Source organism: Halichoeres trimaculatus, unplaced genomic scaffold, assembly GCF_033239565.1.
Source record: "Halichoeres trimaculatus isolate MK-OKI-2021-1 unplaced genomic scaffold, fHalTri1.1 fHalTri1_scaffold_17, whole genome shotgun sequence".
NCBI classification, from domain to species: domain Eukaryota; kingdom Metazoa; phylum Chordata; class Actinopteri; order Labriformes; family Labridae; genus Halichoeres; species Halichoeres trimaculatus.
The window spans coordinates 24775813-24787895 of NW_027437195.1; the positions used below are offsets into that span (position 1 = coordinate 24775813).

Consider the following 12083-nt stretch of genomic DNA (forward strand, 5'->3'; position numbering starts at 1 on the left):
GGTGTTAGCTTCATATTCCAGACCTTAGTATCCAGAATATTACCAGGATCTGGATCCTACTTTTACATCTGTCAGAAATTATGGTGACCTTGTCTTGTATTGTATTGCAAAGCAATCCAACCATTTATGGTGGAGTTATATACACATATGGTGAAAACAGGGAAATTTATCACATTTTATTTATTATAAAGACATTCAATAGGGCACCTATGCAGCATTCTGGAGGGCGTTAGGACTTCTACTCCTGCCACACATCTCAATACACCACTGACTTTAAATCACCTTTACCTGACAATTTCAAATACTACCCACGTTTTTATTTAAGTAGTGATATCCGAAAGTAAAACTACATATTTACTCGTTATATATGACAAAGCATATTCACACCTCCTTGGTGTTTGGAGTTGTAAGCTGGATAAGTCGGATGTTATATCTTGTTTTCACTCTTCTGTATCAAATATATTTTATAAATTTGAGGATTTGAGAGTTTTTCATAGGGAGGGCGGAGAGAGAGGGACTGAATGGAGTGGTAGAGCGACATAGGCTCAGAGTCAGGGGGGTGGGAGAGAGAGGGAGTCGCCATTACTGCTGGCAGTGCTGCTGAGGGGAGGGAGCAGAGAGACGCAGGTTTCGGCTTACAGCGCATACCACACTAACAAGAGCGAAATACAGTAAAATACGGGCTAACCGGCCGCCTGGAACTACACGGGAATATACCTTCAGCCGAAACCAACTTCGGATTTTGTCAGAGGACACTATTGAGCACAGATTGTGGATTGTACAAGGAGTTTTTTGCCTCGTAATGTGGGAATGCTTTCTCCTCTTTTCCGTGGTATGTGGATCTGGGAGCGACCATGTTAATAGGTGGGTAGGGGAATGTATTTGGACTGGGATTGGGACTTCATTAGCTGTAGCTAAGACTCTTTTCTGTTAATGTAAACTGTTTATATGATAACACTGTCTTTACTTTGGACAAACTGGCACCACAGTGTAAGTTTTGAGTGTTAATTTACTCCATGCTGCGAATTTAAACCGCCCCTCTCTCCAGCGTTAGCCTGGATTTGCTGATGCTAACGCTAGCTCGCTAACTATCCTCACCCTCTTGGCATGCGATGCTAACAGAGCTCCGCTAGTGTTAGCGTATCAGGATTGGAAAGGTGGGTTCCTTTTTCACTCTCCTCTTAGTACCAGGGCCAAGCCAAGCCAGGCCGAGCCGGGTTTCATCCTCTTCTCCCAGGAGAAATTCTCAACCACCGTATCAAATCATGGGGTTGCGACTGTTAGCCACAGAGCATTGACGCATTAACATGATCGTCTCTTGGTGTAAATTCAACGTTAAAAACTCGTCACGTCCACTCCCATAAGTCACTCTCATAACCCGGTTGCGCCCTTTTCACGTACTTTAATATTTCACTTGACATCCCCCTTTTTCTAATGGTTTTATTATAACACAACTGAGATAAAACCATCTTAATTTGGGTAGAAAATCTCAGATCTTGACGCCTATCCCGATGTCCAGAGGAGTTCAGAGGGTTCAGGCTGTACAAACAATTATCTTTGATTTATTCCTGATTTTTCTAAGTTCCTGTCAAAGTATTATCACTCTTGTTTGAGGCGGAATCATCACTAATCTCTAGCGTAAACGTTGAAGACGGATGGAGGGTCAAACCCTGAAGTGCCGTTGGGCAGATTATTGAATTTCACATTAACGAGCTTTCTTTCCCACATGAACGCCCCACACACACATTTAAGCTGCGATTAAAAGTTTTGGAGCTTATTAACTTTATTCATTCTGTGTCTTGCAGTCAGTGGGCTTGTCCTGCTGCAGCTCTGCATGCCATTTTCATCGACTCGGACTGCTGCAGCTCCCCTTGCCCTTTACCCAAACTGTGTTAAAGGGACAGTCCGGCTTTTATCTTATAAGCCAACCTCATGGTGTGCCGCTTCAGCTTTGCAGCCCCTCCGCTGAACCGGAGTACACTGTAGCGGCCATGAGATGCAGTCTGGGTTCTAGATGTAAATGGGTGTTAGTTTCAGACTCAATTGAGTCTTATACCCCGCAGTGACTTTCAACTGTATTATCATCTGAAATGATTTAGAGATGATCAAACCCAGTGAAACATAGTCCTTTATGCTTCTTTATTTATCACCAAACTACAATAAACTGAGGCTTTGACACAGAGGTGTGAAAATTAACAGCAGCACATGTATTAAATGTAAAACTTACATCACCCCAGTAGCTGGGTGGGTGATTGCGGCGTTGCAAGTGACATGCATCTTGTGAAATCATCAATGACAATCAGTACCTTTGCACGCACGGCTAAGCCGTCGCTTGATTAGGCGGTCAAATGGGATTACTGTCCTTGTGCTTGTGGAACAACACTGGCAAGAATTGATTCATTGAAAAAAGTGTATCGGTCTCCGCAACGGCAGGTGGCAATATGCCCACCTTTCAGCTTATTGAATGCTCCTCTGGTTGACCCAGTAAATCATAGATCAAAACAATTGACAAACAAGTTAGTGAGAGGCTAACTCGAATGTCGACCAGAAGTGTGTGAACTCACACACCACAAATCTAATTTTCTTTCATGTCTTCAACATCAATCTTTGGTACAGTCAAAAAAAAATGTTTTTGTGGAAGAAATGCAGTGTCCACAAACCAGAGCAACATTGCACAAAGTCTGAAGAAATTTTCTGGTAATTTTCTGCAAACACGACTAACCAAAGAAATGCTTACTTAATGTCCAAAGCTTTGTGTTAGCTGTAACATCCCATTCCAAATTCTGGGATTATTGAATTTGCAGTATAGCTTTGGGTCATGTTTTTTGGATTTAAAGATGTAGGGTGACCTCGATTAGTCACAAGCAATGAAAACGACACATTTGATTTGGATCATCCATGTGCATTCGTATTAATTGTTGAAACTCATAGGAGGATTATTAGAACTGGGACTGTTTAGGAGCACATGTGTTCAGCAATAATGACACCAAACAATGTGCTCAGATAGAAGCTTTTTAAAAGGAATTTGTGTCCATTCCATAGCTGAGTTGCTTTTATTGTTTTTATATCAGAAATGATTGAAATGGAAAGGGATGCCTGAAAATCTTCTCCTGAATCTTGAAGACAAGCATAGAAATGCACATTGGTATTGGCATATGCTAATATGCTGAGAAATATTCAGTACCACCGCCAGCTGAAACAACCACATTTGGGCAACAAGCCCTGTTCTGAGTGATGGCCGTGTTGATCGTGAGAGTCGGCCTATAAACTGAAGTTCTTACATCGTCTGTGTCTCTGGAGGGAGGGGAGCCAGATGAGTGATGCTCAGCTTCAAGTCTGGACTTGAACATGGAAGGGGTTGTCAGAGTTTCAGTCTTTTTATAGCTGAAACCACCTGAGGTTCTGTGAGTCTGTAAACCGTTCAAATCAAATATTTAGGAATAAAAATGCTCATGCAGGGGGATACAAAACCTCCATGACTTGCAGAGCTTGGCATGTTCACAGTCTTTACACATTTATGAGCAGATTTTGATATTTTTGAAATTCTGAAATACACTCTACGGTCATTGCACAATTCTTTATACCAGCATACCTCACTCAAATAGTATCTGCTTTTTGTCAAAGGTTAAGATGTTCACAATTTCGTCTGAATTCCTAAATGTTGAACTTTGACATGGTACATTTATAAGGGCGTGGTCACACTGGCCATCCAAATTGTGCTGTGCTTGAAGTGATACTCCGGGATGGAACAAGTTGGGTCCTATCACAAGGTTTAGGGCAGAAATTACCCCTACAGCAGTGATTTTGTGCAGCAGAAGCCCAGAGCGCTCGCACCAAAGACCCCCTCCCTGCTCCTCTGCCGGTTTCCTCTGCACTCAGACGGGGCCAATTTTTACTAGACCAAAAACACAAATAAACGGACTCCCACCGAAAAAATCTGATATCAGTCTGTATTCACGCTTTATTTAGAGAATTTTCAGCGCGTTTCTTTCACACAAAAACACCGCTAAATAAGGCTCTAGTTCTCATTGTGTTGTAAAACGGAGCTACCTCCGCTGCTGAGCCACAGCTGACAACGAGGCGCTCGCCGCATAGAGTATCAGTCCGCGCGCGGCTTGCCAGATATAAACAAACGCGGGTAGTCTGCCAGGATGAATTATGCAATAACAATGTAAAGATGAGTGATTATGAGAGCGAGGACGACCTGCCGTTCACTTTGCAAGCAAAGTGAAGCGTGAATGCAGACTGATATCAGACTTTTTTCGTGAGAGTCCGTTTATTTGAGTTTTTGGTCAAGTAAAAAATGGCCCCGTCTGGGTGCAGAGGAAACCGGCAGAGGAGCAGGGAGGGGGTGTTTGGTGTGTGCGCCCTGGGCTTCTGCTGCACAAAATCACTGCTGTGGGGGTAATTTCTGCCCTAAACCTTGTGATAGGATCCAACTTGTTCCATCCCGGAGTATCACTTTAAGACCGATTGCCCCCTGCTGTGCCGTTCCCCCACTGGAGAGTATGGCCCAGCAGTCACACTACCCCAATATGAACCAGACTTTAGCAGGTATCACACACGCAATGGCCCGCCTATGTCATTGTGAAACATCTGTTTACGTGAAGCGCGATCTCATCAGAGTCAGCACAATGAGACACAGAGTGTGTGTCGTGTTTGTGCTCGTGCATGAAGTAAACCGCGCCGAAGCCCATTTCTCTGAAGTGTGCCAAAGCAGAGAAGTACGGCACGGTTACAGTCACACTGGCCATTCAAAATGTGCTTTAGGGCTGAAGGACCGCGCCCTAAGTCCAAAGATTTGATCCCTGTTTTGATAAACAAATAGCACAGTGTAGGAAAAGTGTTTATTTTCTGGCCTGGGATTAGTAAGAGTAGATGGTGTAGTGGCTGTGATGGAGGGCGGAGTAGGAAGACACACAAAGCAGGCAGAAAGATGTCTTTCAGCAGCAGACAAACTAAATCTGTCACCTTTCAGCAGAGGTATGGACGTGTTTACATGCTCTTTACAATGCAACTGCCGTGCAACAATTGGAAAGTTACGTTTCTGTTTCACAGCTTTGATTTCATTAGCAGCGCCCCCTCTGCTTCCTCTTTATGCTGCTTGACCATCATGGCCCTCTTTCTCCCTGTAGCATCTTTTAATTTAAATGTTTATCTGCACTAAGTTTTTTTCCTTTTGGTTGCAGAGAGTTGAAGAATATTCAGCTGCTCTGCTCGCCACTTTTTACCCAGCAGCCCAGTCACAGTGAAAGAGAGGTCACATCCTCGTGTTACATGTCTGAGAGCTGAACACCAACACAGGAGCAGTTCTGAGGAGTGCTGGTGTCTCTGAGTGTCCCACACAGTTTTGGCAGGCAGGTCTGTTGTCTCTCCGGACATGCTTCCGCCTTCACGTTGTCCAGATCAAGTTCATGAACTTATGTTGTTGTCCGTTTTGTCATTCAACTCTGTTAATCGAATGCAATCAAAGCAGGGTGGTTTTACAAATTTCTGGGCCTCTGAAGCGCTCTCAGTTACATCCAGTTGGCCGTTTGTTTTAAAAACGCTCCACTCTCAGTCTGCGGTAACATTTTGTACTTGAGCAGCTATGAAAAATGGCAGTCACAGGTAACGGTTGGAAGTGACTACCCTGTGAAGTGGGGGAGTGAACTGCCTCAGACCCGGCTTGCCTTCATCATTTACGCTGAAAGGAGAGATGAAAAGATGTAATGTTTGGGGAGTCCATTTCTCTCCGGCCAAAGAGCTCCGGCTTCGCTTAATAGAAAGCAGTTTGGATTTCGCTCACAGGTTTTGATTCATCTCTTCCTGTGGGAGGGAAGTTCTCTGTTCTCCAGATCAGATTTTCTTTTAGGGAAAAATAATGAGCCCGTGGCGCCTCGTTTACACTCGATGGGCTGCTCTCCTCATTCGCAGTTCTGAAAGAAAAGTTTATTTATACCGAAAAATCCAGCAGGGCGCAGCTTTTAGAGGTCTAGCATGCTTGGCAGTGTGTTCTGCAGTGTTTCAGGGCTTAACAGCATTTAGTCATCTCTAAAACCAGCTTGCCAAGTGATACCTTAATCCCCCCTGCAGCCTCACTGTGAATAGACTTATCATGAAGCACAAGGCTATTTTAGCTATTAGTGCAGCACAAATGGAGCCCGGGCTGGAGTGTTAGCTGCCTGCAGGAATAAAACCATCAGGGGTGTGTAGAGCCAGCTAGCTAGTAATGCTACCTATCTACCTTTTTGTATCAGTCACGAGTGTTACATCGACTCCTTGTGATGACAGCAGAGTATCGACTTCCAAAACCTTCAAACATACTTGTGTGATCGTGACAGATTGGTGAAATCAAACCTCACCTGTCCCTCAGGTGTATCTTGATACCAGATGATAAATGGTCAGTTTTCTGCCGTATTACATAATGCGTAAACATCAGCAAACTCTGCTTCTTCGCAAGGACAATTTTCTCCATCAGGAGAAAAATTTGCAGAATTTTTTATGCCAGGATCAGGATTTATCAAGATTGTTTTTCATATTCAAACGGCCTATCTTTACACATGAAACCGATCTTGCATACCTCTGGGAAGGTCTGACAGCCAGCCATTGTCGCTTTTTGTTCTGAGGCCTAAAATTCATGACACTTTTTGGATGTTTAAGTTAAAACATAAAGATTTCACAGGTATTGTTCAGTGATTTTCAATAAAACAAGATTGGAATATTGAAGGTATATGCTGTCAGTAATAAAAAATAAAAAATAAAAATTGGTCCAAATCGGTATCTACAGGTCAGGCTTTTTAAAGATTGGTGATCGGCCAGAAAATTGTGATCTGTGCACCCCTAGTCTTGTGTCCTCAAATGTGTATTTTCTAGGGATGTAACGGTACACAAAAATCACAGTTTGGTACGTACCTTGGTTTTAGGTTCACGGTTCGGTACGTTTTCCGTATAGTATGGAACAACGCAAAACCATTTGCTTGTTTAGCATGTTTATCAAACTAAAAACTTGCCGTTATACAGCGAGGGGGGGCCTCTTCAAGCTCTGGTTGGTTGTTAGCAGCAGCCATGATGCACAATTCAGACACAAGCTCCTGTGGCTACGGAAGCTCTTTGATATTCATCTTTTGATTGGCTCACCGTGAGACGTCACGTCCACATGATATGCACATGATCGCAAAGCACGAATCACAGACCACTTTCCTCATGAATATTAAAATCCCTTCCCTGCTCAGCCAATTATAGACAAGTACTTACATGAATATTAAAGAGCCACGTGCAGTGGCTAATGTTAACTTACTGTACTCGTTCGAATACAGCACTGTACCGAACCGAACGGCCTTATGGAGCGGTTCGGCACGGATACATGTACCGTTACACCCCTAGTATTTTCACATCATGGTAAAGACATAGTCTTAAAGATGTCAGCTGTGAGAGCTGTTGAGTTTCTGCAGAGTATTCAGAGCTTTAACTTTACATAAGTAGTCTATGGACAGTCAGACATTGAAAGGTGAAAGCTTGGGGCTTTATGAAAATGGACCTCGGGCCACAATTGGCCACAGGGCACATTTGGACAACCTTGGTTTAACAGATTTTAGGCGTCTTAAGTTTTGTCCCGAGCAGAAAAATGTCTGAGTTGCAGCATATTTTAGAATTATAATGTAATAAATTTGATATTCAGAATGGTTTGTGGCTGTTTGTCGGACCAAGGAAGCAATTAAACTCTTCACTTGTCTTGTATGAAGCCATCAGATGTTAATCAGTGTGTCATAGGTCAGTAATTAAAAGAGTTACGGTATGAATAATGTGTTTGCCAACATGCATATTTATGCACATGTGTTTCATAAGCTGAAACACATCTCCCTGCCTGCTCACTACAGGTCAGGTGTGGCACAAACAGCAGCTCAGAGGCCATTGTGAGGGGTATTGGTTGGATTTGTAAACTTGATAGACCTGCTGGTTTGTTTGCTCTCTGACATCATCTAATGTCCTGGGTGTGTGTGTGAAGGACGAGGAGCTCCTGGCCAAAAGTAAAGCTCAGGTGACATAAAATTTGAGTCACACTTCCTCCTGGTCATTGAGCAAGTTAATCCTTGTTTACTTCTCACTTATGCGCAAATGTGGTTGTATTTTTGGTGTATGAATAAAGATTAAGGTGCAGAAAAAGTTGAAGAATTCGATCAAGAAAAGCTTTTAACTCAGAATCAAATCAAAGCTATGATCTTTCTTTCTTTGTTCCTCCCTAACCCGCATATTTTAGCTCGTCTCAAGGACAAAACCGTTCAAAGACGACACGTCATTTCTTCCCAGGAGCCCGAAACTGAACTTCAGGAGACTTCACGGTCCCTGTTTGAGTCAGCAGAAACAGATCCAACAGAACTAGAAAGTCTCACAGCTTTCCTAGAGTCACTGTTGTGGAAATATTGTTTTCCTTTGAGACCTTATCTCAAACAGAACTGTTATACAGGCCGTGTTTACATCCAAGAAATTCTTCAACATATTTGTTTGAAGTCTTGCAAAATGTTCTTGGCAAATGAAAGTCATTATTGTGCTAATAACTTGGTTTACTCGTAGTTCAGTAATTAAAGTCGACAAATTGGCTTCTCTTAAATGCACCGATCTGTCTCTCTGAGCTGCCATCAGCGCCTAAATTTAGATCCTGAATGTTGTGTGTACATCTCAGAGGAACACTCTTAAACAGAGTAAGCCTGCTAATTTATATAGCCTCATTAGGAGTGTCCAAAGGGAGATGTTCTGTGTAAATGCTGCGATTTAATGCTGAATATTTAGTGTTCAGGTTTCTGTTTATAAGCTTCTCGTCATGTTTTCTTCTTTGAACATTTTTAAGGATTTGACATTTAAAACCCTCAAACCAGCCCCTGGCTGTTTTTGTATTTGATTTTACATGACATATCCACCATATGTCTTATTTTGTCTGCTATACCTGATGCACAACCTGAAGAAGTCCTATTTATGATACAGAAATGCAGTTTCTCTTGTTTTATCCATAATTCTGGATGTTTCACCCTGATGAATTGACCCACAAGCTGTCCACAAGGATGTTATTTGATGTTCAGCTCCAACTCAATCTGCTGGTTTTATTTTATCAGCAGATTTTTATCACAGATATATCTTTGGGGCCTGTTTGGGGAAGATATGCAGCAAACGGTCTAGGCCAGGAGTCAAAGTAGTGACCACTGCGGCAAGGACTAAAATGTCTGTAGGCTACATGGGGTGCGCTGAAATGGCAAACATCACGTCTCGATCTGTTGATTTTAAAAGGATGGATGTTGAACACCTTGACCGTTAGTGTTTATTGCTTAGGTGACAATAGAAGCTATTCCAGAGTAGCAAAGAGTGCTTTTTAAGCTGCCGTATGACAACAAGATGATATCTGCTGTATTTTTGCACACCAGATGCAAACCTATTGTTTTTTAATGCAAGCTTTCACACCACAGCGTTCTTTTGCTGAGGGAAATTGCGGCTTTTACTTTTCAGACCGAGGTTGATTTTCCCATTTTTTTCTTGCGACGACTACACCGCCGACCTATCAAAACACTCGTTGACACTTCACATACCAAAACATTCAACATTGATTATGTTTGTGTCCCAGCACCCGGTTCTATACTACAAAAGACATACAAGCTACAAAGACATCGCTTACTAGGGATGGGTACCGAATTAGGTACTTTTATTGGTACCGACCGAATTCTGTCAAAAGTACCGGGTACCGATTCACGTAAAATCAAAAGGTACCATGTTTAGGTACCTAAATGCATCCTTGTGACTGTGAGGCAGTGGAAGGGTAGTTGATTTTCTGTGCTGGACATGAACACAACAATAAAAGGTTATATATTGAAGAATAAATATGTTAAGTGGAAAAGAATTTACATTTTATTATTAAACACACTGATATTTTTTACCACATCAACACACAAAAGTACAGAAAAATTGGTACCATCAAGTACCGATACCGATTGCCAGGTACCGGGAATCAGTACCGTATCGTTTCAAATGTGAAAGGTACCCATCCCTGTTGCTTACAAAGACATTGTTTAGAGAAGAATAGCTGCGGATATTTAATGTGTGCCTCAGGAGTTGAGCTTTCAAGAAGGTTGAAAGCAAATAAATTAGGATTCAAAACATTACATTCAATTTCAGTTTTTTCAAATGTAATATAATAATTCAAATTTAATTTCTAGTGGCACCAATATCAGCCCATAGGTGTTGTTATAAGTACTTTGTCATTTTAAAGCATCGATTACAATCAGAAATATGAAGAAGTGAGATTTTCCAAGATCACTAAAAAGTTCTCACATGGATTCTAACCAATTAATTAATTAAAGTAAAGATAAAGCTCCAAATTTTTTTTTTTTGCACAAAATGAAACAAGAATACTTCTAGCATTCTGAAACAAAGCTGTATTTGTATCGTTTAAAGTTAGTGATAGGCTTTATAACTCCAGCTGTGTTGAAATCGTGCATTGAGAAGACTGGTGGTTTCTAAATCATTCCAGATGAATCAACTTCTTCATGAAAATTGGTGGTAAATGCACAAATATGGAGATAAATAAGTAAATGAACCTCAGAAAATGATGAATGACGAAACGTAAGGAGAATTTACCAAAATGTGAAAATTATTCATCTAACTTTAAACTTAAAACAAACTATTTAACCACTTACCAAAACAGATGGGGATTAAGATGCAGGACGTTTTCTTTTTAGTTCTTTGCCAAGTGCTCTGCAACTGTTGTCATTGGAAAATATGTTGTAGAGCCTCTCACTGTAAAAATTCCTCGACATACAGCCTTATAGTAATTAGATTCAGGGAGGCACACCTTGTTTTAGAACCATGAATACATTTTCATAATCTTTGATGGTTTCTGAAGGTTTCTGTAGATCTGCTGAACTCACAAAAAACCTTTTTCTTTGCACAAAACAGCCCCACAGGTGACATCACCACCTTGGCCTCTATAAACAGAGAGGGGAAACCTCATTGCTCCGTCTCAGCGGACCGAATTCCTCCTCTGGTGCAGTTTCTCAGGCTCAGCATGCCTCCATGCTGCAGCTAGCAGTTCCAGCTCACGCAGGCAAATTCACTGGCTGATTGCCATCGCACAGTAAAACACAACAATGACCGCAATTCTCTCGGCAGCTATCAGCCTCTCGTTAAGCTGTGCAAAGGTTGGTGCTGATTTGACTGGAGCATTACCAGATGATACAGAGCGACGCGGGCAATAAGATGCATTTGCAATGTTTATTTTATGTGCATGCAGCCTCTGAATCCTGCAGGAATCTGTTCTTGTATGGCTGTTTATGTTGAATACGCACAGTGAAAGCAGCAAAACAAATCGTCTCATGAATAATCACGGCTGCTAATAAGACTTCATAATCATGACCAGCATACCATGCAGACACATTAGGAGAGTGGAATGAAAAATAATCAGGATTATTCGTTTAGCCCTAATCATGTTGCCCGAGGATGTGCCAACAATGATAACAAATCTGTGAACTGATTTATTTTCTCTGTTTTATTCTCACAGTGAAGCAAATCATTTCTAGGTCAGTGGTTGTCAAAGGGCTCGAGTTGCATGCCATTTTTATCCTGCCTCGGCACAAATTGGTTGAAAGCACTTCTTTTTCTCTGCGAGGGGCAAAGTGACATTGCAGAGCATGCTCTATGACCGAATGACTCCCTTTCCCTGTTATATAAGTTGTACTTTCATGCTTTAAATTTGCTCATGAAACATGCAAAATTAGGCCTGTCACGATAATCAATAAATCAATTAACCGAACGATAAACAAAAACGTCCTCGGTAAGTTTGCCAGCCTCGATAAACTGACACGTGCATGCATGTTTGTTTTCCTCCTCTCTTTCGACCAAAGATGCTTAATGAGAAGATGGCTCACTACGTCTATCTTTCCTAACATCGGGGTGCATAGGTCCTATAGCGGATTTAGCGGATTTATAGCGGAGTTAGCATCTGTCAAAAATGCGATCTTTGGGGTGAAGACGGGGCTGCTCGCGTGTACACACGGAGAGAGCTGAAGCGAGCGTCCCGAGGGGTAAGGAGGAAACACGCTAATTTGAGTGATGGCACGAAA

At 41.9% G+C, this 12083-nt stretch overlaps 1 protein-coding gene across 2 annotated transcripts in view; it reads left to right on the top strand.

Moving 5' to 3' along the window:
- Positions 1–527: 527 nt before the first annotated feature.
- arhgap5 (Rho GTPase activating protein 5) overlaps positions 528–12083 on the top strand; it is a 71869-nt gene continuing 60313 nt past the window's right edge. For both annotated transcript variants that reach the window (XM_074691575.1, XM_074691576.1), the window contains exon 1: positions 528–864. The gene's annotated coding sequence lies outside the window, so the exon portion shown is untranslated. The remainder of the gene's footprint in view (positions 865–12083) is intronic.